General features: G+C 41.6%; 1 protein-coding gene across 2 annotated transcripts in view; it reads left to right on the forward strand.

The window, feature by feature from the left end:
• Nucleotides 1–1,139: 1,139 nt before the first annotated feature.
• The window catches only part of LOC119651484 (tyrosine-protein kinase hopscotch), a 55,521-nt gene continuing 31,337 nt past the window's right edge, over nucleotides 1,140–25,323 (forward strand). Inside the window, exon 1 of one of the 2 annotated variants that reach the window (XM_038055101.1) lies at nucleotides 1,140–1,474. The gene's annotated coding sequence lies outside the window, so the exon portion shown is untranslated. Of the gene's footprint in view, nucleotides 1,475–11,808; nucleotides 12,488–25,323 lie in introns of those variants that run through there. The other variant, XM_038055109.1, reaches the window with a different exon arrangement.

The raw sequence follows: 25,323 nt of genomic DNA on the forward strand, positions 1-25,323 counted from the left end.
CTAGATATACCACTGTGATTTTTTCAGACTCGACGGTTGGGTAGGTTTTGAGAACGAGACCTTTTACACGTTTTGGGGGTCATGTTTTGAGCCCTCACTCCCCTATGTTTCGCCCGATATCAAACATGGCACCAGTTTCGATAAGTACTAATTGAGCCCTTTCATTTCGCCTGTGTGGGGAGCCCCCCTTAAACTTAATTCAAAACGGCGCCAGTTATATATATGCTTATAAAGGGATCAACAGACAACATGCTCTAACCAGCTTTCCTGGCAGTCGGTTTAGCTGTTTCCGAATAAACCGGGTGTGAAAGACAGACGTCGATTCGATTTTAATTTTTTTCACACAAAACCTTGAAAAGGGCTGGGGAGAAGTAGATTCTTCATGAATGAAATTTTCATATTTCACTCGAATGTCAATTATTCTCGTTAATTATGACGTCATTATCTTATTTGGCTTTTGGCTTAGTATGCGGTTAATTCGTACGAAATTGATAAGTTCGAACTGCTATCACTTTGACACTAATAGCCAAATTTTACAAATAAAACTGTCTATTAATCTGCTATACCTAGTCCATAAACCTTTGGTTTCCTAAAAAAAACACATGTAAAGCCTTGGCTCAAATAGGGAAGCCATTGGAACGTCGTCTTTCAGACCGGTGAGTTCGTGCTTCGTTACGGCGTAATTTCCAAACGCCTCGGAATATCGAAAAACCACTTTGCCCAAATATTCTACACTATATCTAGATTCTAGGTATGCCGAAAAAAATCGATTCCTCCGATGCGACACACCCTGAATGCTATTGTGACTTCTGAGAGAATTAACCATGAAACTCTTTCAAATAACTTACATAACGTACATGGACGTTCGAGGCAACCCTAGAGGCGGCCTGCTGCCATCTAGTGCAGAATAGGGAAACCAACGAGAATTGAAAATGCTTGATATATTTTCTTGTGTAGAAATTAAAATTAATAATCTTGTGACTTAGTCTTTCGTTCCTGACCCATTTACTAGGCGTTTTTCAATCAGATTTAGACGCCACGGGAATGTTCCGAAAGATCCACAATCGACTTCATTGAACGTACTCACTGGCCTTATCCGTGGGATCTGCTCTGCTCTTATCTGCTGCCAAAGCAAAGCAAAACAAAAATGGCTGGTTGCTGAGGAAATCCGTCCGTCGAGTTCTCCTGCAATTGATCGGGAAATGTTTACACTTCGCGTGGACAGTTAGTGTCATTAAATTTTCACACCAAGTGCGCCGGCGAGCAAGCGGCAATCTGTGCGTCCAGCGTGAGTGCCAAAAAGTCGTCCCGTACGACGACGACGGGACTCTTGGAAAAGTTTCTGTTTGTGCAATGACTGACTGCTACCTCGGCTACCATTTAGCCCAAACTCGGTGAGAAATTCCGCGACAAGTGCGTCTTGAAATTCCTTGGTGCCCCGTTCAGCGAATTCTTGCGGAAATCTCCATTTACGGTAAGTTGTTTTCGAATATATGAATGTGCCGCGCATATGGGCAAGAACTCGAGATGCTGCTCCAGTCGGAATTCCAATGGTCCGTGGTGATATGGTGCGCTGTCCGCAGGAAACTTACTCGCTAGTGAATATGTAGTTTTACGCCGATTACCAGGAGCCCTTTGCACTAGAAAGCAAATAATCTGCAGCAAATGGGACCGGAATATTTGCAGGGGCTGATGTCCCGGTAGAGTTGGCTGGAGGCTGTGGGAGAAGTAAGGTCAATAGGGGTTCAAGGATTGGCATCCAACGCGTTTTATTTATTTTCTAAAGATATTCGATGCGTAAAGCTCAGTAATGCCCCCCTTTTTGCTGTTTGCGTAGGAAACAATTACCCCTGCAAACGGCCCCCAAGCTCCTACGTATCGCAGAATTTCTCAGCCTTAGAGATGAAAAACTTCATACCCTGGATAGAGCCATAAATCTTGCAAATGTTCGAACTTCATTAGCTGATTAACTAAACTTCATTGTTATTTAGTCAGTGGGGAACAATTGAAAAAAGTTCGTCAGGGTAAATCCTTGCACTCGAAGGGATGGAGAGAGCTGCTTGTCCTCGAAAAACGGCATTTGCGAAATAAAAAGTATTTTAACCAAATAAGATATTCTTGTGTACCTTTCTGTATTCAGTCGTCTAATATTCTTTAAGCAGCAAAGCCCAATTTAATGCCCCAAACTTCTAAGAACGTGATGGTTGTGTGGGAGGAGGGACGGCAGAACCAATCAACCCAAATTTCAGAAGCAGCCCTTAAAATTCACCAAGGATAGCAGCTACCCCATCCTGGATTTAGAGATCTCTTTGAGATCGCCAAACTCGTTTACCTAGTGTTCGCAACCCCTAACCAGATAGCAATTGCAAAGCAAATATCCGGGTCTCTGTCTATTCCGTAACCTCTACAATTGTATGGTATGCCGAGGTTGGCGGTATGGTCTTCTAGAGATAAGTGCCCTGTGCAAACCACTGTAATCCTATACGCGTACGCGCGCATCTAGCGCAAGAACTTTCGTGACCGGGTTTTGTCTAAAGAGGGCCAGGTCTTCCTTGATTTGGCGAAGATGGTGAACTTTCAACTTCTAGCGTTAGTGGCTGTCAGGCATTGTGTATAGATTGCATCCTTTATAATGTCAACCAGGAGGCAGACTGCATCCACAGAGGGTCTGTCAATATCGGAGCCAGGATCCTGGAGGAGGGTGACTTCAGGCGTGTCACCCAAATTTCAGTGCCTCCTCTGGCCTGCTCATCAGCTTGGAAAATGTTGCCATCAAGTACAAGGATGGTGCCTCGCTCTCAGCCAAGATGATTTTGTTAGGCCGGCCATTGACCCAGCCATTAATGGTCTTTCAGTATCCTCAGCACCTCCGGCGCATTTAAAAACATTCCCGCTCCAACTCCGCAGAAGATTATACAAGCCTTCTTAACATTCAGTTGTATGTTTAGTTGATAATTTAGCTCAGAATCCAGGATCACATTCAGATACTTTACATTGAAGGAAAGTCAATTTTTTTCCATTTAATAGCGGGGTGCGCAGTTCGGGTATCCTTGTATGGTAAAAAGTTTCTGCTTCGTTTTGGTTGGATTTATGCCGAGTTCGAATCCTACAGCCAACGGGCCCGCATTTCCGAACGCGTTCTTCAGAATCTTACTGATCATGGAGAGAAACTTTCACTCCGCTCCTGTCTTGTATCCGTAGAATTGCATCCATCATTATCAGCCAAAACTTCGCAGAGATAGCACCACCCTTGGGCATCACTCTACTCACAGTTCTGATCAAGTGGTAACTTGCAGAAAAGTTTGAATTGTCTATAGATCTGTCGACTTTAGATAACAAACATCCATGAACGTGATCGGGATTCGAACACGCGGCACGACGTTGAAATTGTGAAATTGACGCCCCATCTCAGCCATTGCACCGTCGTAAGGCACCCTTCCCATCATATTCTGGTTAGAACCTCTTTGATAGCTTTGGTTCTCACGTTGTTGAATGCTCCATATATATGTATCTAGGAAGGCAGCTACGTTACTACCTTATGCAGAGCTATCTCTGTTGATTTGCCTTGGAACTAGGCATGCTGAGATCTGAAGGAGAGGAGGTGGTATTCAGGATTCGGTCTAGGCCTGAAAATTTATCTTCTGTGATTACCCATTCTAGCGAAGTAATTGACCTAACAATCTGTACCCCAAAATTGTTAGAGTTGATTACACACTGGCGAGTGCTAGACGAGGTCTCACTGTCAGATCACCGATATCTAGAATTCAATCTGACTATTGCGGGCGAACAGTCTGCAGTACAAAGACGGAACCCTAAGAAAACGGATTGGGCAAAGTTCAATGAACTTCTTGGCAATAAAGTACAGTTCCCTAGGCGACTAAGGACTCCTTTGGTGCTGGAAGATGAATTGAAAACTCTGAACGGCACACTTTTAGAATGCTATGAACAGGCTTGTCCTATTTCCCGAGGCCAAAGCGGTAAAAAGTGTCCGGATAGCTGAGTGGTTAGAGCACAAGGCTGTCGTGCGGAAGGTCGCGGTTCAAATCTCACTGGTGACAGTGGAATTTGTATCGTGATTTGACGTCGGATACCAGTCGACTCAGCTGTGAATGAGTACCTGAGTCAAATCAGGGTAATAATCTCGGGCGAGCGCAATGCTGACCACATTGCCTCCTACAGTATACTGTAGTGTACCGTTACGGTCTTGAATGAAGTGCTCTAACACACTTCAAGGCCTAGATCCAATATGGATTGTTGCGCCAACGATTATTATTAAAGCGGTAAAACGGTTCCTTGGTGGAACCGAGCACTGCCAAAACTCAGGAAATCAACCAGGCGACTTCTAAATCGTGCTTGCAAAAGTAACAAGGGCGAAGACTGGTTAAATTTCAGGAACTCACAACGTGAATATAAGAGGCTCGTGAGGTGTTCGAAACGAGACTCCTTTAGAGCGTACTGTGAGGAACTGTAAGGCGAAAGGGAGACTTCAAGGCTGTGCAGAGTCCTCAAAAGGGATGAGTCGGCCAAGTTGGATTCTCTTAGAAAACCCGACGGTACTTTCACGAGCTCCAGACTGGACTCAGTACAGACCCTCCTGGAAGTACACCACCCGGCGTTGCAAGGGGAACTGGAACACTGCGAAAGCGGTTGTTACCCATGAAAAGGTAAGAGCTGCCATACTGTCCTTTGAACATTTCAAAGCACCTGGCATGGATGGCATCTATCCGGCAATGCTAAAGGAGGGTATGGAGCATTTAGAGCGACTTCTAAGAAATATTTTTCGAGGATGTCTTGCTCTGGGCTACGTGCCTTCTTCTTGGCAACAGGTTAAGGTAGTTTTCATACCGAAACCTGCGAAAGATGACTATTCTAATCCAAAGAACTTCAGACAGATCAGCTTGACTTCATTCTTGCTGAAAGGTTTGGAAAGACTGGTGGAACGTCACATTCGTGGAAACGCACTTAGGTTACACCCACTTAGTGAAAACCAACATGTTTACCAACGTGGAAAGTCCTGTGAGTCTGCTCTTCATTCTTTGGTCACAAAGATAGAGGATGCAACTTTTAATGGTGAGTACGCGATGGGGGTGTTCGTGGATATTGAAGGGGCTTTTGACTGTGCGCCTTTTCAAAAACTTTGTGATGCCGCCAGAGCGCATGATGTTGATGATGCTTTAATTAAGTGGATCCATGCTAGGCTAACGCAAAGATTGTTGTGCGCTGAGGTAGGGGTCGATCGCTACCTGACTACGGAAGCGACGAAGGGCTGCCCCCAAGGAGGTGTGCTTTCGCCGCTTCTGTGGAGTATGCTGATCGACTCACTGCTATGCGAACTGCAAAATTTGCCAATACACGCTCAAGCCTATGCTGATGACGTGGCTGTACTTGCTGTTGATCGGGATCTTGGAACGGTGTGTAGGAGTATACAGCGTGCCGTTGATTTGATAGACAGCTGGTGCCTTAGACATGGTTTGTCAGTTAATCCAAATAAAACCACAATGGTTTTATTCACAAAAAGGAGAAAACTGGATGGACTTTGTCTCCCTGAGATGAGGGGTACTACCCTTCAACTCTCCGAAGAAGTGAAATATCTGGGGGTCACTCTAGATAAAAAACTTCTTTGGAACAAACTTGTAGAGGTAAAGTAGAAACGAGCTCTCACAGCTTATGGGCTGTGCAGACGGACCTTTGCCTCGACATGGGAACTCAGGCCTCATGTGGTAATGTGGATATACGTTGCCATCATTAGGGCGATGTTCGTATATACATCCGTAGTGTGGTGGGTTAAGGTGAGACAAAAAGGTTTTCACCGTAAACAAGACGCACTGCAAAGAACTGTTTGTCTGGGTATCACTGGTGCCATGAGCACGACATCCGGCGCAGCTCTGAATGCACTACTCAATTTGCAGCCCTTGGATATATTTATTCAAAGCACTGCAATGAGAGCAGCTCATAGGCGAATTCGATGAGATCTATGGAAAAACAACGGAGGTGGGGGGCACAGAGCATTGGAAGAGTTACTGGGAGGACTAAATCCAATTCTTACAATGCCTTCCGATTCTCGTGTCCCCATACATCTGTTTGGTAGAAGATATGTAGTTACCCTGAAGCGTAGAGAGGACTGGGAAGACCCAGAGGAATACGTGGCGGGATATACGGGAGTCTTCTACACCGATGGCTCAAAAACAGAAGAGGGTTCTGGAGCCGGAGTCTACCTCTCGAATAAAAACGAGAAGTGGGCCGAAGTTTATGCGATCCTAAAGGTGTCAAACTGGGTGATTGACGAGCGGTTGAAGGGCAGGCGCATCGCAATCTGCAGTGACAGTCAAGCTGCACTGAGGGCATTGAGCAGTCCTTTGATCACTTCGAAAATCGTTCAGGAATGCAGAAACCGTTTGAACTCTATGTCTAGATTCAATACGGTGGAACTACTCTGGGTACCTGATCACTGTGGCATAGAGGGAAATGAAATCTCGGACGCTTTACCGAAAGAGGGGTCAATCTCCCCTAAGCCGGGACCGGAGCCAGCAATTGGGGTATCAGTAGCATTGGCTAAATCTGTTTTCAAAAACTGGGAATAAGTTTGCCATAACGACAGGTGGCAGAGCTTAAATGCTGCTCGACACACCAAACTTTTCTTGCCAGAACCCAACATACGTACCGCAAAGTTTATCCTGTCGAAAATCAGGAGGACTTGCAGGTGTATTGTGGGCATTCTGACAGGCCATAATTCACTAGTTGGGCATATGTTCAGAATAGAAATTACCGAAGATGATACGTGTCCCTCCTGTAATGAGGAAGCGGAATCCACGGAGCATTTCCTATGTGAATTCCCCGCCTATGGACGCATCAGGCATCAGATCTTTGGTGCCGATGTCCTCCAATTGCGACGGGTAGCATCACATCCACTAACGGAAATCCTGCGATACGTTAACGAATCCGGAATATTCCGTTAGACGGGGGAGGCGAGTACAATGGGCCAACACGGCCTGAGTGCTCAGAAGCTGTAGCTTCTGCCCCACCATACACACACACACCCATTCTATATTCTCGACTGCATAACCTTTAATCAGGGTACCGATTAACAGACCTCCTCACTAGTGGGAAAGTACGTTTAGACTGGCAGCTCGAAGGATACTCACCAGTTCTTTACCTTCTGAAGCTCTATTCATAATATCCAACCGATAGCACTCAACATATCAGACTAAAAATATTCTTTCAGATATTCACTATCCCCATGGGCACACAGTACACATCCGAATTCTTGCAATTTTTTCTCAGTAGTGAAATTGATTGATGGTCTTGCGCATGAGTTTTACAGGAAATGTTCTGTTAGAGGACAAATCATATCAAATTGAACCTCTCAAAAATTCAAGCGTGATGTTCGCAAATATAAATTGGTTTCAGGTGCATAGTGCAATACGAGCTTCTTTGTACTCTTCTTGGTATCGCAGCTTAACACGAGATTGGCTTTCGTTGATGCGATTGTATACGTGACATTCCGTAATTCCTCCAGCAGTGTTGTCAGTCATGAGCCAGGTGCCTCCAAGCCCTTTCCATTTATCCCTGTTTCCCCTTGCTGTCCAGGAAATGTTAGATGGGCAGCTCTAATAACCTGGCCACAACCCTGGTTCATACCCTTGGCCTCAGTTTCCCGCAGGCGTAAGTGCCCTCTGACCAAATCGCTGGAGGGCTTCGCAGTGCATGCTTCGTCGGCTGAACGTTGTTGTTTCGTTGTCTGCAAAGATTATTAGGTCCCCGAACCCTTGTAAACTCTGTTCATTTTAATCTTCTGCTAAATTTCAGGAAAAGATCAATTGCGTTTGGAGGTAGTGGGTTTCGCCATTTATTACGATAGTTGACAGAATATGGATGCCCTTTTGATAGATTCCAGCGGATTTCCGCATCTTCCATAAGCTGCCGGTCCTCACTCCCCGGGGACCCCCAACAGGGAGCCGATGCAATATAACTGGGATTCTCTATGTCGAAGGACTTCGCCGGCAGTGTTTTCCAAACTGGAAACCGCTAGTGCGCCTTGCTGTTAATTCCACCGCAGAGTTGAGACGGCTGTACTAGCGTCGGCGGTTACTGAACGCCATCAATTCATTTTCGAACCGTTTTATAAAATAAAATAAGGTATATTTGAGTGCCGAGAACTAAAGCCATTCAATCAAAGCTATTGAAATTTAATAAGATTCTGTTTAATAAATATTAAATAAGTCTGGCGACATGAACCACTGTCAGGTAAATGTACTGAAGATAATTAAAAATGTAACCCAAAAGCTGCCCCGGATAGCTGGGGAAATTGCTTCTTCAGTAACATCTCAGGCTATATATGTCTACATAGCTAACGATAGCCATCCACCCTTGGTGGGGTATAGCGCGTCAATCACACCTACGCGGCATCGTTCGCAGTTGCCTGAAATGCCCTTCCCCTCCCTCCACGACTTCCCCAGGGCGCTTGCATTCCTTTACTGTTCTGCGCTAAGTCCCTTAGGGCGACCCACTCATCGAACATCTCGGGTGAATGGATTCCACTGCATGGCGTAGCCCGGAATGCAATTGTAGCCCTTAATTAAAGTGCGATCTATCCACTTCCGTTTTCCGTTTCCTATATATACAAATTGATCGATGCATTCGATGCTCTACTCGTTAATGCAGAGAGGGGTTGTGCAAGGACCCGTCAGACTGACACCCTTGGTTTTGTTGGTGTTTATCTTCAGTCCAACTTCACTCGCCTCTCTTTCCAAATCCACAGCCATTTAGACAAGGTCCATGACCCGGTGAGGCAGCAAACAGATGGGATCAGCGTAGAGGGAACAGAGAGTGTTTGAAGAAAGATTTCATCATCCATTGAATTCCTCCACGTCCTTCGGACAGAACAGTATGACGAACATCATCGATAACAAGAACAAATAATATCGGTGTCAACATGCAACCGTGGCAGATTCCGCTTTGAACTCCAAAATCCTCCGAGATTTTACCTCGGTGCGGCACGTAATATTTTACGCCATCATATGTCACTCAGATAATAGCTAATAGTTTCTCCGGAATGTCCCTCCTGTGTAGAGCGCTCCGGATACACTCCTTGTTCACGCTGTCGAAAGCTTTCTCGAAATTGCTGAAAAGCAGGTGCAGCGAGGATCTAAACTCGGCGTACAGTTCCAAAATGTTCCGTAGGATGTTGATGCAGTCTATGCAAGAGGATCCGGAGCGGAACCTTTAATATTTGCGGCGATCCGACGATGTCCAAGTAAACGTAATCAAAGCGTTTGTCAGTGGCAGTGATGACTTTGTGTGATAGATGTATGTGATTGCACGACAAGCAAACACGAATCCAGGCCTTGACACTCTTTTCCATTCTTAGGCAAGGGAACTGTTGCGGTACAATCTTGCCGAAGACTTTCTTTTACAAAAGGCGAGGAATATAAAGTGCCAATTAACAATTGACATATTGTAATAAACCATGATGTCTCCATTGCCTGCTTGACAAGGCCAAAAATCTAGTGCTGTGTTCTATCACTGGAGAAATCCCTCCAGTTCCTCCAGCGATTACGTGGTAACGATGGTAAGCATGTTCAGGGTATGTATGCCTAATAAAACGTCAAATATAACGTTTTTATCCTATACAACAGGATATACTTTAGTTGGTGTATAACCAACAGTGTTTTGTTCTCTTTCCTTCTTGTGAATCACTGGACTGACCATGTACTCAAAAATCGTAGTGAGTTGCCATTCTGCAAAAAGCTGAAAGTAGTTAGGAGTTTCCGATAATAGAGCGCACATTTCGAACTTTTCCGCTATTATCTTACCAATCGTTCGCATGGCTGCATTGACACGTCACTCTTAATTGTAAGAGTTTCACCTTGAATGGTATGACATAAAAACATACCATGTAATTGGGATTATTTGCAAGTACAAGCAAACATGTTGATCATCAGGTTGAGCTGTGTGGAGGCTCTCTAAAACTTTTCTGGGATTCGATGCTCCTTTTCTCCTTTAGACCCAATCAAATTTCATCGATGTGTGTAACAAAGTCCGGACGACGCACCTCTAAAGTGCCGTCCACATATTTGCCTAGCCTTGACAAAAAATCTGAAACGCAGCCGCATTGGCCGGTTGCTAGCGCTTATTAGTGATTTGGCGCGTCCACCCACTTGCCAAGTCTCAACAAACAGTCGGTAACAGAACGGGCGGACAGGGTGTTTTGTTTGATATGGTCCATTCGCTAGAACTTGCCGTCGATTCAATGGAGTGTCGGTTTTTTTTGGCAAAATTCACAGGGTGTGTGCAAGATGAAGGAGCGATGGGAAATGCAGTGCCCCATACATGCAAAGGGGGGATGTAAACATAGTCATGTGGGGTATCAAATGAAAGATATTAGTTTTGACGTGAATTGTAAAATGCGCGAGTAAGGAGTCAAAATGTGCACACTTAAAGTGCGACAAGAGTCATTTTCGGAAACTACCCAACCCAAAAATCAGAAAATAATCAAGATTGTGCGATCGTTTTTCGATCAAATTAATCATTTGTTGGCGATAATGTTCTCTATTAACGGTTTCGCGGGGCTTCAAGAGTCCATAATACTCTATACCGCTCTGCTCTTACCAGACAGACGCACAGAATGATGGTCTTTCTGCTGAAGCGATGTGGTCTTAATGTTGAAGGACCGACACCGCTATGTGAAACCCATGATTTTTAACGCTACGGTTTTCAGAACTTGTCGGTCTTCACGATTCTGAAAGCAAACAAGCATATGCAGAACTATCATTAGACCTGTGTTAATGTTTCTATGTGAAACTTGAATCATGACCTAAGCATCTAAAAATGCCGTTAACATCTCCGAGCACTGAGTTCAGCAATGCATACTTAGTCCGATACTGCAGAGATCAGATTTGCCAAACCAGGTACAACACGGAGTTGTACGAGATCTTTAGTGATCCAACTGTATTCATTGTAGTCAAAGTTCTCAGGCTGCAGTGGATATGCCATGTCGACCGTAAGAACGAACTAAGATTGCCCAAGCAAATCATTGAATCTGGGGCGATGTATCCTGAGAGGCCAAGGCTGAAGGTTATTCAGTTCACTATTCCACCAATAGTTGGGATTTCTGAAGGGAAATGTGCACCATTGCATTTTGTCCTGTAGAAAGATCTCTCTCTATGAGTACCTGATTTAAACCCTGCACAGCTCGTCAGTCCTATAACTGAACCAAATTTATCTTTTCGCTACTTATTGATAGCATTTTCATGTCATCAAAACATACTCTCGATTTCTATCAAAATAAGACTCGAAGGAACGAAACCTACGAACGGAAACCTACCTCACGCAATCCCGTATGGGTTGGCCACTGTGCACTCATGCTGTGGCTCCACCTGCGTAATCCGTGCATCATTGTAAAGATTTTTAGGGTTCACGTAAGAAATGGTCTGGGGATGTGAATATTGGGCGACTCTTCAAAAGTCGAACTCGAATTCACTTGATTTTGTTGAAGTCTCAGTCCCTCTCGTAATTTTCTATTGTTACTGCTAACTGCAGCACCACCAAGTCCCCGCCAAAACCAACGGATTGCTAGTTGCTTCGCGGCAAATGCAAATGTGCGGTTGCAAGGATAAATCCGCTTGTGACAGCTGAAGGACATAGAAGAGGAATTACTTCCCAACTCACGCACCGGCTCAGCAGAGGCCTCATCGGCAACTCATGCGAACTCGTCCCGGCATTCCGGTCTGGCACTGCTGGCAATTGTTGCTTCTTCACTTTCATCGTTTGCTCTGGTTGTGTCGTGTTGTCTACGTTGTCTGCCCGCCTACGTCCGGGTGTGTGCGTTCGATACTCCGTCGCTGCACTGGCGACGAGAAAACAACGTCATACGTCGCCCGCCGCACGGGCTCCGCGCTGGGTCATTTTCCGAGGCTTTTCATTCACGTAAAAAGTAGGTTCCAGTTTTAAAACGCGTTAGCAACGCTCGTGCACGGCAACAATAGTTTCTGCGGGAAAACAGCATAAAAACAGAAACCACAGATCTGCGCTCCCAACGACGTCGAGAACGTAATTGTCTTGTTGCGATTTTCACTGCACGCGCCGACCTGGTGACCGGTTCGTTGCGGTCGTGTTACATACATTCGCTCCAAGGCGCGTCGATTAGAATAATTGTGATTTTCATGGATCCTGTCGTCAAAAGAAAAAAGTTGTTTTGTTTAATTTCCATATTTCTCGTGTATTGACGTTTCATTGGGATGCTGGCGACGCACGTCTCGCTCTTGCGCACAGTCGCAGCTAGTGCCGTTCCCTTCGCACGCATGGTCCGGTGCTTATCATGTCTAGTTTTTGTTTACATCTTTTATGAATGAATGTAGTTGTGCTACACTGGGCAACAAAGTCGAGGAGTGTCGTGTTGCGAGGCGAGCAGAGGAATTAGCCGAAATCATAAACATATTTACATTGCGATAAGGTGAAGCGGTGGCGGCGGAGTGCCTTGAAATGCGTGGTAAGTGTGGAAGGCGTTGAATAAAATGCAACCGAGTTTCTTTCTGAGATGCGCCCGTTTTGAAGTGGCTTTTTCCATTGATGAATTTTAGAATTGAGGCAGTAATACCGCATCCGTGCACCGCGCCATAGACTGCATTTGTCCAGAAACAGAGATGAAGGGCCACCTCATCTGTTTCAGTTTCAAAACAATGACGCAACCATCGAAAAACAAAAGTGTGAACTTGAGTCCACTATTCCCAACCTTATTCACTAACTGAGATGTCCAGGACCTTAGGAAGGGGATTTAAATAAAACTTTTTCATAACATGTTCTGCTGGAAAATTTGGGATATATTTCAAGCATACAACCCCGTCCGGTCTATATCGCTAGGATATGTATTATAATAGCAATCTCAACTACTGCAAGGTTTCAATAAAAATATCTAACATGATCCACAACAAATGCCCAAAATGGACTCTAATACTTTCTTTACAAGCACAGCTTGAGTTACAAATGCATAACTGTAAGACAAACAAATGAACATTCACATCTGTTTGTCATAAAAATAGGATAAGAAATGCATAACTGTAAGACAAACAAATGAACATTCACATCTGTTTGTCATAAAATAGGATAAGAAATGCATAGTGATAAGAAATGCATAACTGTAAGATAAACAGATGAGCATTAACATGAACATTTCTGGTTGTCATAAAATATCTAGGATAAGAAATGCATAGTGATAAGAATGCATAGTGATAAGTTCATGTAAGGATCAAAGTACGAGCCTGACCTTCTATAAAATGTGATGTAAGATGGTCCGCTCGGCAGTTGTATTTGACGTATCGGAAGATACGTGTCGAAAATAATAAAACGAAAATAAAGAAATAAAATTGGCGCAGTCGATAGGATTGCTACCCAAAAGTGAATTTGTTAAAATAATTTTCACAAGTTTTAATAACAAAGTTTTAATAAAGTGAGTGTACATCAAAAAAAAAAAAAAACTTTTTATTAAATAAAAGGGCAGTGGTTCGTCCTTAAATGACTGAGTAAAGTGAACGTATATCACTTTAACTGCAACTCAGTAGCTTATACGTAATAAGTGGACATTTTAAAGTTATATTAAAATTCGACACAAATACATACTCAGGACACAGATTTTCCTTAAAGTTATTTCGTGAAACTTGAAAATTTTGTGAAACAGTAGACTACTGTTTGTCAAATAGTCACCGCGTTCTACTTGAAGTAGAAATTCGAAACAGTAAACCACTGTTTATTAAATGGTTATAGTGAAAAACAGGAAATAAATGTGGACATCTGAGATCATCCAGAGGAGCAGATTAAAATTCAACACAGAGGAATACACCAACAGCACAAAAAAGCAGGAATCAAACGAAGAAAGCGAACACAGAAACGAAATGGCTACAAATTCAAACACCACCGTGGATCTATCATCAATAAGATCAGCAATTCGAGGATTAATTGACCAACTCCCGACGGTCACTACAAGTAAGGAATATTATGAGTTTAGAGATAAGGGCGATCAAATAAGCTATTTGGCACAATTTCTTCCAACTGTGGAACAAGCTCCAGTTTTAATAACAATGTTACATAAAATTAATATTTTGCGAATTCGCTACGATTCATCGTTAAGATGGGACGTAATTAAACAAAAAGCGGAAAAAGAACTAGACAATGGCAAATCGTATGATACCATGTTAGATGATATTAAATTAATAAATGTTAGAAAGACATCTGAATACTTCGATATCCTTAGAGATAAATTAAATGAAATCAAACTTATGATAGACATCAGAGAAACAACTAGGCAAGACGAAACAAAAAAACACTATGAAGCGAAAGTAATTAAAATAGCAATTCAAAAACAGGATAGCAGTATTATCGGAGTATTAAAATCAATAAAACCTAAAACCTTAGAGGATTTGATACATGAAATGAAAGAAGAAAATTATTGGGATAATGATGAAGACACGAGACAGCAATATACCGCTGAACGTAGAAACAATTTTTATAATAGACCCAAGAATGAAAATTTTAGGCAAAACAATTTTAGGAATCAATACCGAAGTTCAAATTATACTCAACAAAACCAGAGTCATGAAAATAGACAAAATCATACACAACAAAACCATACCTGGGGTAATAATTCAGGAATATCTAGACAAAATTTTTCACAACAAAATCGGACTTGGGGACAAAATTCAAGACAGAACAGGCAAAATTCTACACAAACCAGACAGAATTGGGGACAAAACAGACAAAACTCTGCACCAACTGTACAAAATTGGGGGCAAAATAGAAATTGGGGAAATCATGATACATTTCAAAACCCTTACAATCAGAGCAATAATAGCGTTCAAACCAGAAGGGAACACACTCCCATGGATACTAACATGATCAATGAGCAAAATTTTCGGCTAGCAGCCTCAAGATTAGATTACCTTACATAGAGCTGTATCACCCATTGAGGAACATAAAAGCCATGATAGACACAGGTTCTACAATATCATTCACTAATACTAAAATAACAGACCCAAGAGGATACATTAAAGTTGACAAAAGGATAGTTAATACAATGAACGGTGGGACCGTTTTAGACACAATTATAACTAGGGACGCATTCGAAGAATTCAATTCAAAGGAAAAATTTTCATTTTTCGTACATAATTTTTCGGATACATTTGATATATTATTGGGTTCAGACATATTAGAGAAACTTAAAACAAATATTAATTATGAAACACAAGAAATCACCTTCAATGGTAGACTCCATAAATTAATAATACCTGGTAGGGAATTATCCGAACCGTCACAATTAGAAATAGAGGAAATATGTAATTTAGTTGAGGAAAAAGTTGACAGATTTAGATTAGACCACTTGAATAAGGAAGAAAAAGACAGCTTAGGGAAAATATTAGGTAAATATAACGACCTAATGTTTAATGAGGAAACTGACAATTTGAGCTTCACTCATCATATTAAACACCATATTCGTACTAAAACAAATGAACCAATATATACACGGGTATATCGCACTACAGGAAAACATAAAGAAGTAATAGACAAAACAATTGAAGAATATCTAGAATCAGGCATAATTAGGCATTCCGAATCACCATACAATGCACCAGTTTGGGCTGTACCCAAGAAAATGGATGCAAGTGGTAAGGAAAAATGGCGAGTAGTAATAGACTACCGCAAGATTAATAATGAAACAATAGAGGATAAATATCCTATACCTAATATCGAGGATATATTGGATAAATTGGGAAGATGTCAATATTTCACGACATTGGATTTGGCGAAAGGGTTTCACCAAATCGAAATAGAAGAAAAGGATATAGAGAAAACTGCTTTCTCTACTTCTAGCGGTCACTATGAATTCTTAAGGATGCCATTTGGGTTGAAAAATGCACCTGCAACTTTTCAACGATTAATGAATAACGTATTAAAAGAATATATAGGTAAATTATGTTTCGTTTATCTCGACGATATAATTATATTCAGCACATCATTGGAAGAACACTTAGTTGCACTTAACAAAATATTCGAAACTCTGAGAAAAGCCAATTTGAAATTATCACTTGACAAATGTGAATTTATGAAGAGAGAAACGGAGTACCTAGGGCATATTATTACAACAGACGGCATTAAACCAAATCCGAAAAAGATTGAAGCAATTCAAAAGTACCCTCTACCAAAAACTGAAAGGGAAATAAAATCGTTTTTAGGCTTAGTAGGCTATTATAGGAAGTTCATCCAGGATTTTGCAAAAATCGCAAAACCAATGACCAAATACTTGAAAAAGGGAAATAAAATAAATATTACAGATATCGAGTTTATCAGTGCATATAACAAATTTAAAACTTTATTGGTAAATGATCCGATTCTAAAATATCCAGACTTTTCAAAAGAATTCACATTAACTACTGATGCTAGTAATTACGCCATAGGAGCAGTTTTAGCTCAACAAGGTCATCCAATTTGCTTTGCCAGCCGAACTCTAAATCAGCATGAAACCAACTATAGTGTAATTGAAAAAGAATTCTTGGCGATTGTATGGGCAACAAAATATTTCCGGCCATATTTATACGGAAGAAGATTCACAATAAAAAGTGATCATCGTCCGCTTCAATGGATCAATAGTCTAGACGAATCAAATAGTAAATTTGTCCGATGGAAAGTTAAACTATCCGAATTTGACTATAAAGTAGAATATCTTGAAGGGAAGGAAAATCATGTGGCAGATGCTTTATCTAGAATTAAAGAAACTAATATGCATGTAGAACAACAGGAACAACAAGATGAAAATGAAAGTTTAGCCACTCAACATAGTGCCGAGGAAGACAATAGAAACTACATAGAAATCTCAGAAAAACCTATTAATATATATGGGACACAATGGATTATAAAAAGGGGAAGAATAGGAACTCACATATTTGAAAAACTATTTAATACCAAAAAACGACATACGTGGGTAGTGAAAGATAAATTAACTGAAGAAAAAAGTAAAGAGATACTCAGGAAGATTCATAGTGAAAGTATCATAGGAGTGAAAATTGATAATATAGACGACTGGAATATGTTTCAGAATACGTATTTAACATTTATTAATCAAGATTTGAAAGTAAAATTATTAAAATGCAATACTTTATTAGAAGATGTAAGATCAAGCGCCGAGATGCAGGAAAAAATTTTAAAAGAGCACTTGATGAATAATCACCGCGGAATCAGTTGTGTTTACCAAACGATGAAAAGAAAGTTTTACATACCGAATTTAGAACATCTGATCACTGAAACTATAAACCAATGCGAAACTTGTAAACTGGCTAAGTATGAACGAAATCCAGTTAAACTGCCATTTAAAGAAACAGAAACATGTAACGGACCGAGAGAAATTTTTAGTATGGACATTTGGATGCCTACTACGGGTGTTAACTATGTATCATGTATTGACAGATTCAGCAAATACGCTACTCTTATTAAAATTAAAGACAGATCATGGTTATCAGCGAAGGAAGCGATGTTCCAAGTAATAAATATAATGGGGAAACCAAAAAAGCTCATTGTTGACCAAGACGCATGTCTTACAGCCGAATGCTTTAAGAATTTTTTAACTAAAGAAAAAGTAAAAGTGCATATCGTTAGTTCAAAGACAGGTTTAGCAGACATAGAACGATTTCATGGGACAATGAACGAACATATTCGAATTTTGAGAATAAAAGAAGACAAAGAGAATATCGATGAAGTTGTTGAAGCACTCAAACATTATAATCATACCCTTCATAGTACTACAGGACAAAGACCAATTGACTTACACCTACAAGACGAAAAAGAAACAAAGAATAAAGTGAACAAAAGTAAATGGGTAGAGTACAGAAATAACAAGGAAAATAGAAAAGACGTCGAAATTGACGAAAGGTATGTTAAAGATAAAAATAAAAAGCTTGGTAGAAAATATCGTAGAGTTGGTAACACTTCGAGGGAAAATGATAGGAGAATTTTAGTTCAAAATAAAAAAGAAAAACGAATATACAATAAAGGAAAATTTAGGAAAAAGACTAAAGTATAAATATTTCACTATTCATAATGATTGCCTTATTAAACCAAGTAGATGTCAAAGATGACTGTATTTTAAGTATATTGAAAAATGTGAATGGAACGTGCAGTTTCGTAAAAAGCTCTAACAGACTTATAGAATCAATTAATGAAAACATGATAATAACCCAAAATTTACAAGCTACGAAAATTTATCATAACTGTAACAATAGATACAAAGAAAACATTTTAGGAAGTAAAGTAATCAAATTTTTTAATTGTACTGTAGAGATTAGTGATTTTAAGTTTGAAGGAATTCCTCATTATAAAAATTTCATGATTCACATTCAAAATAATAATATGACGACTGAAATCCAATTTGTAGAGATAAATTCGAAAAAACAAATAGTCGAACATATTAATGAAATTAAGGAAATTAAGTTACAAAACCAAATTAACTCCCGACTCAATTTTTCCACAATTACGATTATAATTACAATATGCATAATAACCTTCTGCTACATGTATGTAAAATGTCAAAAGAATAAAACGAAAATTATAGTTAATACCGGGTCTAGCGTTGAATATCAGCCCACAGCTTTTAAAAGAACTCCTACCCCAGATTCATTTAAACGAGTTGTTTTTCCACCTATGGATAATCCTATTAAAAATTCGACTTTCTAAATTTTTCGGGGACGAAAAAACTTAAGGAGGGGGGAGTTACAAATGCATAACTGTAAGACAAACAAATGAACATTCACATCTGTTTGTCATAAAAATAGGATAAGAAATGCATAACTGTAAGACAAACAAATGAACATTCACATCTGTTTGTCATAAAATAGGATAAGAAATGCATAGTGATAAGAAATGCATAACTGTAAGATAAACAGATGAGCATTAACATGAACATTTCTGGTTGTCATAAAATATCTAGGATAAGAAATGCATAGTGATAAGAATGCATAGTGATAAGTTCATGTAAGGATCAAAGTACGAGCCTGACCTTCTATAAAATGTGATGTAAGATGGTCCGCTCGGCAGTTGTATTTGACGTATCGGAAGATACGTGTCGAAAATAATAAAACGAAAATAAAGAAATAAAATTCTTGCTCTGTGTTGACAATTGTGATATTCTATTTTGTTGTGCTTCAATTTGAGTTGTTTTTTGCCATTCAGATCTCCCTATATGGTCAGATCGTACGCTTGAAGTGTATCTTGCCAGTTATTTCTTGATTTCCCTGCGCTGTACCCGCCATTGTTCGATTGGATTGATTAGATTCTTTTCTATGGTGCTATAAACCAATTTACCGAACAAAATAACTCGGCCGTTCCAGATGTGCCGGCCGCGCTTCTGAACGGGATAAAGGCTGAACAAGGCGCTAGAGCACAGGTAAAGGGAGGGTTTCATGAAACGTACTTTCTACTATCCTCGGTAAAACAAAAATAAAGTGTTGAGATTAGGCAAAGAGATAAATAAAGTATACATATTTAGAGTTATTCCACTCTTCTATATCCTACCTGATGTCAGGTCCCACGAGAGACCGACCAAGCAAATACATCCAACGTCGTTAAAAACAAGATGATCGTGTTGAGCCATAAGCCTCGGAAAAATACTAGGGCGTTCAACTCCTGTCCTGTCGAGAAATGGTAAGGGTTCTTGACGATTAGACGGCGTCAGGACGTAAGTAAACTAGCGTGTCTGTACGCTAAATAATGGTACTCTCATTGGAAAGGCCGAGGAACTCGCAAGAGCCCTTCGGAAAAGGCGCGTTGGTATCTGCGCTCTACAAGCAACCCGATGGTCCGATAACAAAAGCTGCGACACAGGACGCGAACGCGGTAAGAATGGCGATAAACTTCTTTATTTTGGAAGCCCACACACTCAATACGGTGTTGGCATTGCCATCTCCGAGGGGAAACGATTTAATGATCGACTAATGAAGTCCAACATTATATCAACACAGAGAAGTCTACCTGAGGACCGAGGAGGATGCCTTCTGGTAGCTTCCCGATGCAAAAACCTATAACGTGCCCGCCGATGACTATGTCATCATTTCAGACGGCCTTAATGGTAATGTGGGTGAAAAAGCAGACGGCAACAAGTGCAATGGATGAAAAGGGTTTGGAGAGCGCAATGAGGGTGACGAACGTATAGTCGATTTTGCGGACACCCACGATCTTGCAATTTGAGTACATGTTTCATGGAAAAAGAAAGGTATTCCAACAGAATGTTCAAATTACCGACTAATCCACTTGCTGTTCCATACAACGACGATTTTTGAACGTATTCTTGACAACCGTATTCGCGAAATTGTTCAAATAACCATAAATCAAGCCCTTTTTGTCAATAACTGCGGAACTACTGACGCAATACGCGTTGCGCGGTTACGTATGCAGAAACATCGCCCTCTTTATATTACATTTCTGGATCTGGAGAAAGCGTTCGACCGTGTGCCACAAGAACTCATCTGATATGCTCTACGTCAATACGTAGTACCAGAGGAACTCGTACGCTGGGTTCAATTGCTTAACCCACAATCCGAAAAGTAAAAGTCGAAGTGCGCCCTTTCACCACTCCTCTTTGCTCTTGTTATGAACGTTGTCACATGGGACATCCAACGTCTAACGCCCTATAAGGTGCTTTATGCAAATGATGCGTCTCATAGCAAAAATGATCTCGAGCAGCTTGTCCAAAAGTGGAATGATCGCCAATGCAACATGGTCTCAGATTGAATCTGAATAAAAATGAATTTTTTATTACAAATCCCCATGAAACCAGCACTATCACTGTCAATGGCAGTAACCTGCCCAGAACAGCGATTTAAATTTCTCGGGCCATGCTTCGCTAATGCTTCACGCATTAGCGAAGCATGGATGAAATGGCGTTCCACAAATGGTGTCCTTTGTGATCAACATATCAACGACCGTCTCAAATTAAAATTTATCGCAGTGTCGTCCGCCCTGTCGCCCTCTATGGTTCTTAAAGTTTACCGACTGTAAAGTACAATGAATGGAGTCTTGCGTAATGGAGACATAAGATGTTGCATGGGACGCCATGAACGAATCTGAACACCAAAAGAGGCATTACTATCTATGGGACCGAAAAAAGGACCAAAAACCAACTCAACAAGTTTCAAAATATTGCGAATATATTTGTAAAAGTAATTTAGTAAAGACGGTAATGTGTTCGAAATGTCAAACATAAGTAGTTGTAAGAATAATTCGCTTTGTTTTCGCTAATATTTTGAAGTTACGTTTAGCTTCCCATTTTTTATATTCCATTGACCTGTTGATTCTGTTTTGTTTGAGTTCAGAGTCTAATCAAACCTAAAAAGATGTTATCTTGCTTACTCAACTATGTACTTCAGATACGCTTAAAAAAATACTCAGAATCAAAGACTGTAAGTAATAAGTAAATTAGATAAAGACGGCGATCATAAAAAATCGGCTATTTTTGTTAAATCTGCAGATTTCCCGACAAATTTTATATAAAACACTATTTGCCAGCTGCTATCCTCTCACTGGGCCCAATATTTGCCTGATTATTCGTAATTCGATAGCTTTTACCACTTTCACTCCGACCTACCTCATAGTTCATTTAATGTTACCATAACACTTTACAATCTCAATTAAGGTCTTTTATATCGAAAAATTTTTTGAATATGAGCAACACGAACTAATAGACTATTTGTAAGCGTGATTGGATGGACTTTTTCCATAGCATTGTAATTTTTCAATATCAGTGATGGTTGGCAAAATTGCTTTCGTCGTGATATTTTGCCCTCTCCTTCTAGATTGTACCGTCGTTAATTCAGGCCATTTCAACGCTTTCTCTCTGAGGACTTGTAAAGCAATCTTGACTTCTAGGGTTCGCTCGGTTCTAACCATTTGTTTTAGTCGTGCATTAGTATTGCGGCATTAGAAAATTTTTCAAATTTTTTTTTCACCAAAGGTAACCATGTGAGGTATTAAATGAAAGAAAGAACGGATTCAAAGCTAAACAAAACCACAGTGGGCTTAAAGAGTTGCCTTACAAGATGCCACGCCTGATTGGTATCTCTCCTGATGTTTGTGAGGATAACAATAGCTTCGTGCTCCAATTCTTCATCACCGTTCTCAGGAGAAGAACTACATTCGGGTTAATTTTGCACAAGTTCAACACTTGATTTATACTCGATGTAAGCTGGGATTTGTATCGCGATTTAACGTCGGGATACCAGTCGACTCAGTTCAGGGTAATAATCTCGGGTGAACGCAATGCTGACCACATTGCCTCCTACAGGGCACTATAATCCTGTAGTGTACCGTTATGGTTTTCAATGAAGTGCTCTAACACACTTCAAGGCCCTGATCTAATTGGATTGTTGCGCCAGCGAACTATTATTGTTATAAACATCTGATTAAAATTATTTGCCAATATTCTGTGGCTCCTCTTGAACCGCTTCAGCCAGAAGTTGTGAATCTTGTCAACTCCTGGCGCCTTCCGTTTACCTGGCTGGTCAAGGGATGTTTCTACGTCGACTTGAGTTACGTCATGCCTGGTCATTTCGGGGAAGGCCTCGCATGAACGCATAAGGTTTGGGAGCCACGCTGCTTCTAAATTGCAACGGCTGGATTCGTTCCAAACACTTCTCCAGAAGTTTTCTGCCTGATCCTTCGCTGAAAGCTTTTTTGATACCTACGGATGCGATTAGAGCATACCGCAAATTTCTGCTTTAGCACCTCGAGGATTTCTTCAATTGGCATATCATTGGAGAGATGATAGTTTCAAATGATGTTCGCAACGCATCTGTGCACTCTTGGTGATGGATTTCCAAGAAGTACTTGCGTGACACGACCAATCTCCTTTCTCAATTTTTCGACTCTTTTGTTGAGTCGAAATACCCACAACGATAAAGTCCTCCTGCGCATACCGACGAATAACCGTGGCAGCCGCAACGTAAAACAGGCTATGAACCTCAGTCGCAGTAATCTCGCTAGCCAAACGATCAACCAAAATTCTCTCAACGGCAGCAATGATGTTAGTAGTTGCCAAAGTAAACTTTAGTTTTGTGATCTTTGGCGTATCGTCTCGGAGAATCTCAGCATATTCTGTGAATGCGACCTGGAAGCAGTCAAAGCCTCATTATAAATTGGGTCAACATTTCCAATCGCTAAGCTTCTCCAGATTACTGGGTTCATGGAGTGGCTTATAGGTGGAGTATTTGAATTGCTTTTTTGTTCAGCCCGGTAAGTTGATGACTCCACATAGAGCTCAAGTGAAACTTCATTGTAAATTTGTTGCCTAGTTAGCAGGGCAACTCAATTATTTTTCAACATCATCCGATATCCGACGTTTCGTTCCGGAACATGTCTTAGTTTCAGACAGCGGTTTATGAACGCGTCACGGAGTCGATGTCTGTACCCTGATGGATTCCGCTCCAAATCCGTGACACGGTAATAGGACGATAAATTCGTTGGGTTGATTTGTTCCAAACCATACGACGCCTAGGTCTCCCGTCCCTGGTGGTTGACGTGATAACCGCCAAAATGTCCAAGGGCAAAGAGCCGCTCTGGTGCTGTTGAGCGATTCCTAACAGTGTTGGGCACCGCCTTCGTGTCCCTGTATACTTTCCGGGAAAGGGCCTGGGGTCTATATTGGACCTGACATACGTGAGTGCCGCTTTAACGGGTAGAGTCACTTGGCATGTCAATGAGGACTATACTCACAGCGACCACCAGGCAATCTACATAGAAATCAAGGGCTGATCGAGCTCGCAGAATGTCGTGTGGTATGCTCGGCGGTATATTCGCGGCGCTCAAACCCGACATATCCCTGAATGTTAAGGCTAGAGAAAAAGCCATCCAAGCCGATGGGTGCCGAAAGCATGCGATGCTACTATGCCCAGAAAGTGATTGTTTCCCGGTAGGCAATCCAACTACTGCTGGAACAACGAAATTGCAAGCTTGCATGTTTCCGGGCAAGGAGGCTCACGGGAGAGCCCGGTGGCGACGGTCGAGAATCAAAACGAACTGTTTCCAACAGCTAGGTGGCCATGTCCACATAAACCCTTGGGGCGAGGCCTACAGAGTGGTAATGAAAGGGCTGCGCAGATCACCCCAGGTGGCCTGTCCGCGCCTCTTGAAACAAATTGATACTACTCTGTTCCCTCACCATGAAAATAGGGGAATGCAAACGGTTGTCCAGCTAAATGAGGGCATAATACCTCCAGTAACTGTGGAGTAGCTGCGGGAAATATGCGGTGGGATCGATGACAACAAGGCTCCAGGTTTGAATGGCATCCCCAGTCGAGCTTTGAAACTGGCAGTGAAGACTAGGCCCGACTTTTTCGCCAACACCTTTGAGGCGTGCCTAAAAGAAGGAGTGTTCCCTCTCCAGTGGAAAAAGCAAAAGTTGGTGTTGCTTCCGAAACCTGGCAAGCCACCTAGAAACCCAGCATGGTATCGTCCTATCTGCCTGCTGGATACAATGGGGAAGATGATGGAGAGAGTCATCTACAAAAGACTCCTACCCATCGTCGAAGCCAGCAATGGTTTGTCGCAACATCAGTTTAGTTTCCAGCGTGCTCGCTCTACCCGGACGCAATTAGCATGGTGATAAACTAGGCAAAATGTGCCCTGATCTCTGACACGCTGGATGTCAAAAACTCGTTCAACTCGGCCAACTGGAACATAATAAAGGAGCGTTGGCTGACATAGGTGTCTCCGGGTATTTGGCGAATTTGGTGGAATACCTTCTCCCAGAGAGGACTCTCTGGTACGGGATGGATGAGGGTCCCAAATAGTACATTGCCACAGCCGGGGTATCACAGGGATCGGTACTGAGTCCCCTGTTATGGAATGCGGTTGCTCTTTCCGTCCCAGAGGGAACTACCATTGTCGGCTTTCCTGATGATCTAGCTATGGTTATTACAGCAAAACACCCAGAAGATGTAGAGGTCTACACAACGGAAACAGTAAGAGCGGTAAAGTCCTGGCTAAAAAGAGCCGGGCTGACCTTTGCGTACGCGAAAATGGAAGCGGTCTTAATAACGAACCGCAGAAAAAATAACACTGTGAAAGTGGAATTCGGTGGATATACGGTCGCCTAGCAAAGCCGTCTATCAAATACCTGGGGATAACAGTTGACACCAAATTGAGCTTTAGGAAACACCTAGAATATGCATGCCAAAAGGCAGCTAGTGCCACCGCGGCTCTTGCAAAAATGTTACCGAATATTGGTGACCGAAGCACTGTCGCAGTTTGCTTCTAGCCGTGGTACGGTCCATTCTGTTTTACTCGTCACTTGTATAG

Source organism: Hermetia illucens, chromosome 1 (genome assembly GCF_905115235.1).
Source record: "Hermetia illucens chromosome 1, iHerIll2.2.curated.20191125, whole genome shotgun sequence".
Classification (NCBI taxonomy): Eukaryota; Metazoa; Arthropoda; class Insecta; order Diptera; family Stratiomyidae; genus Hermetia; species Hermetia illucens.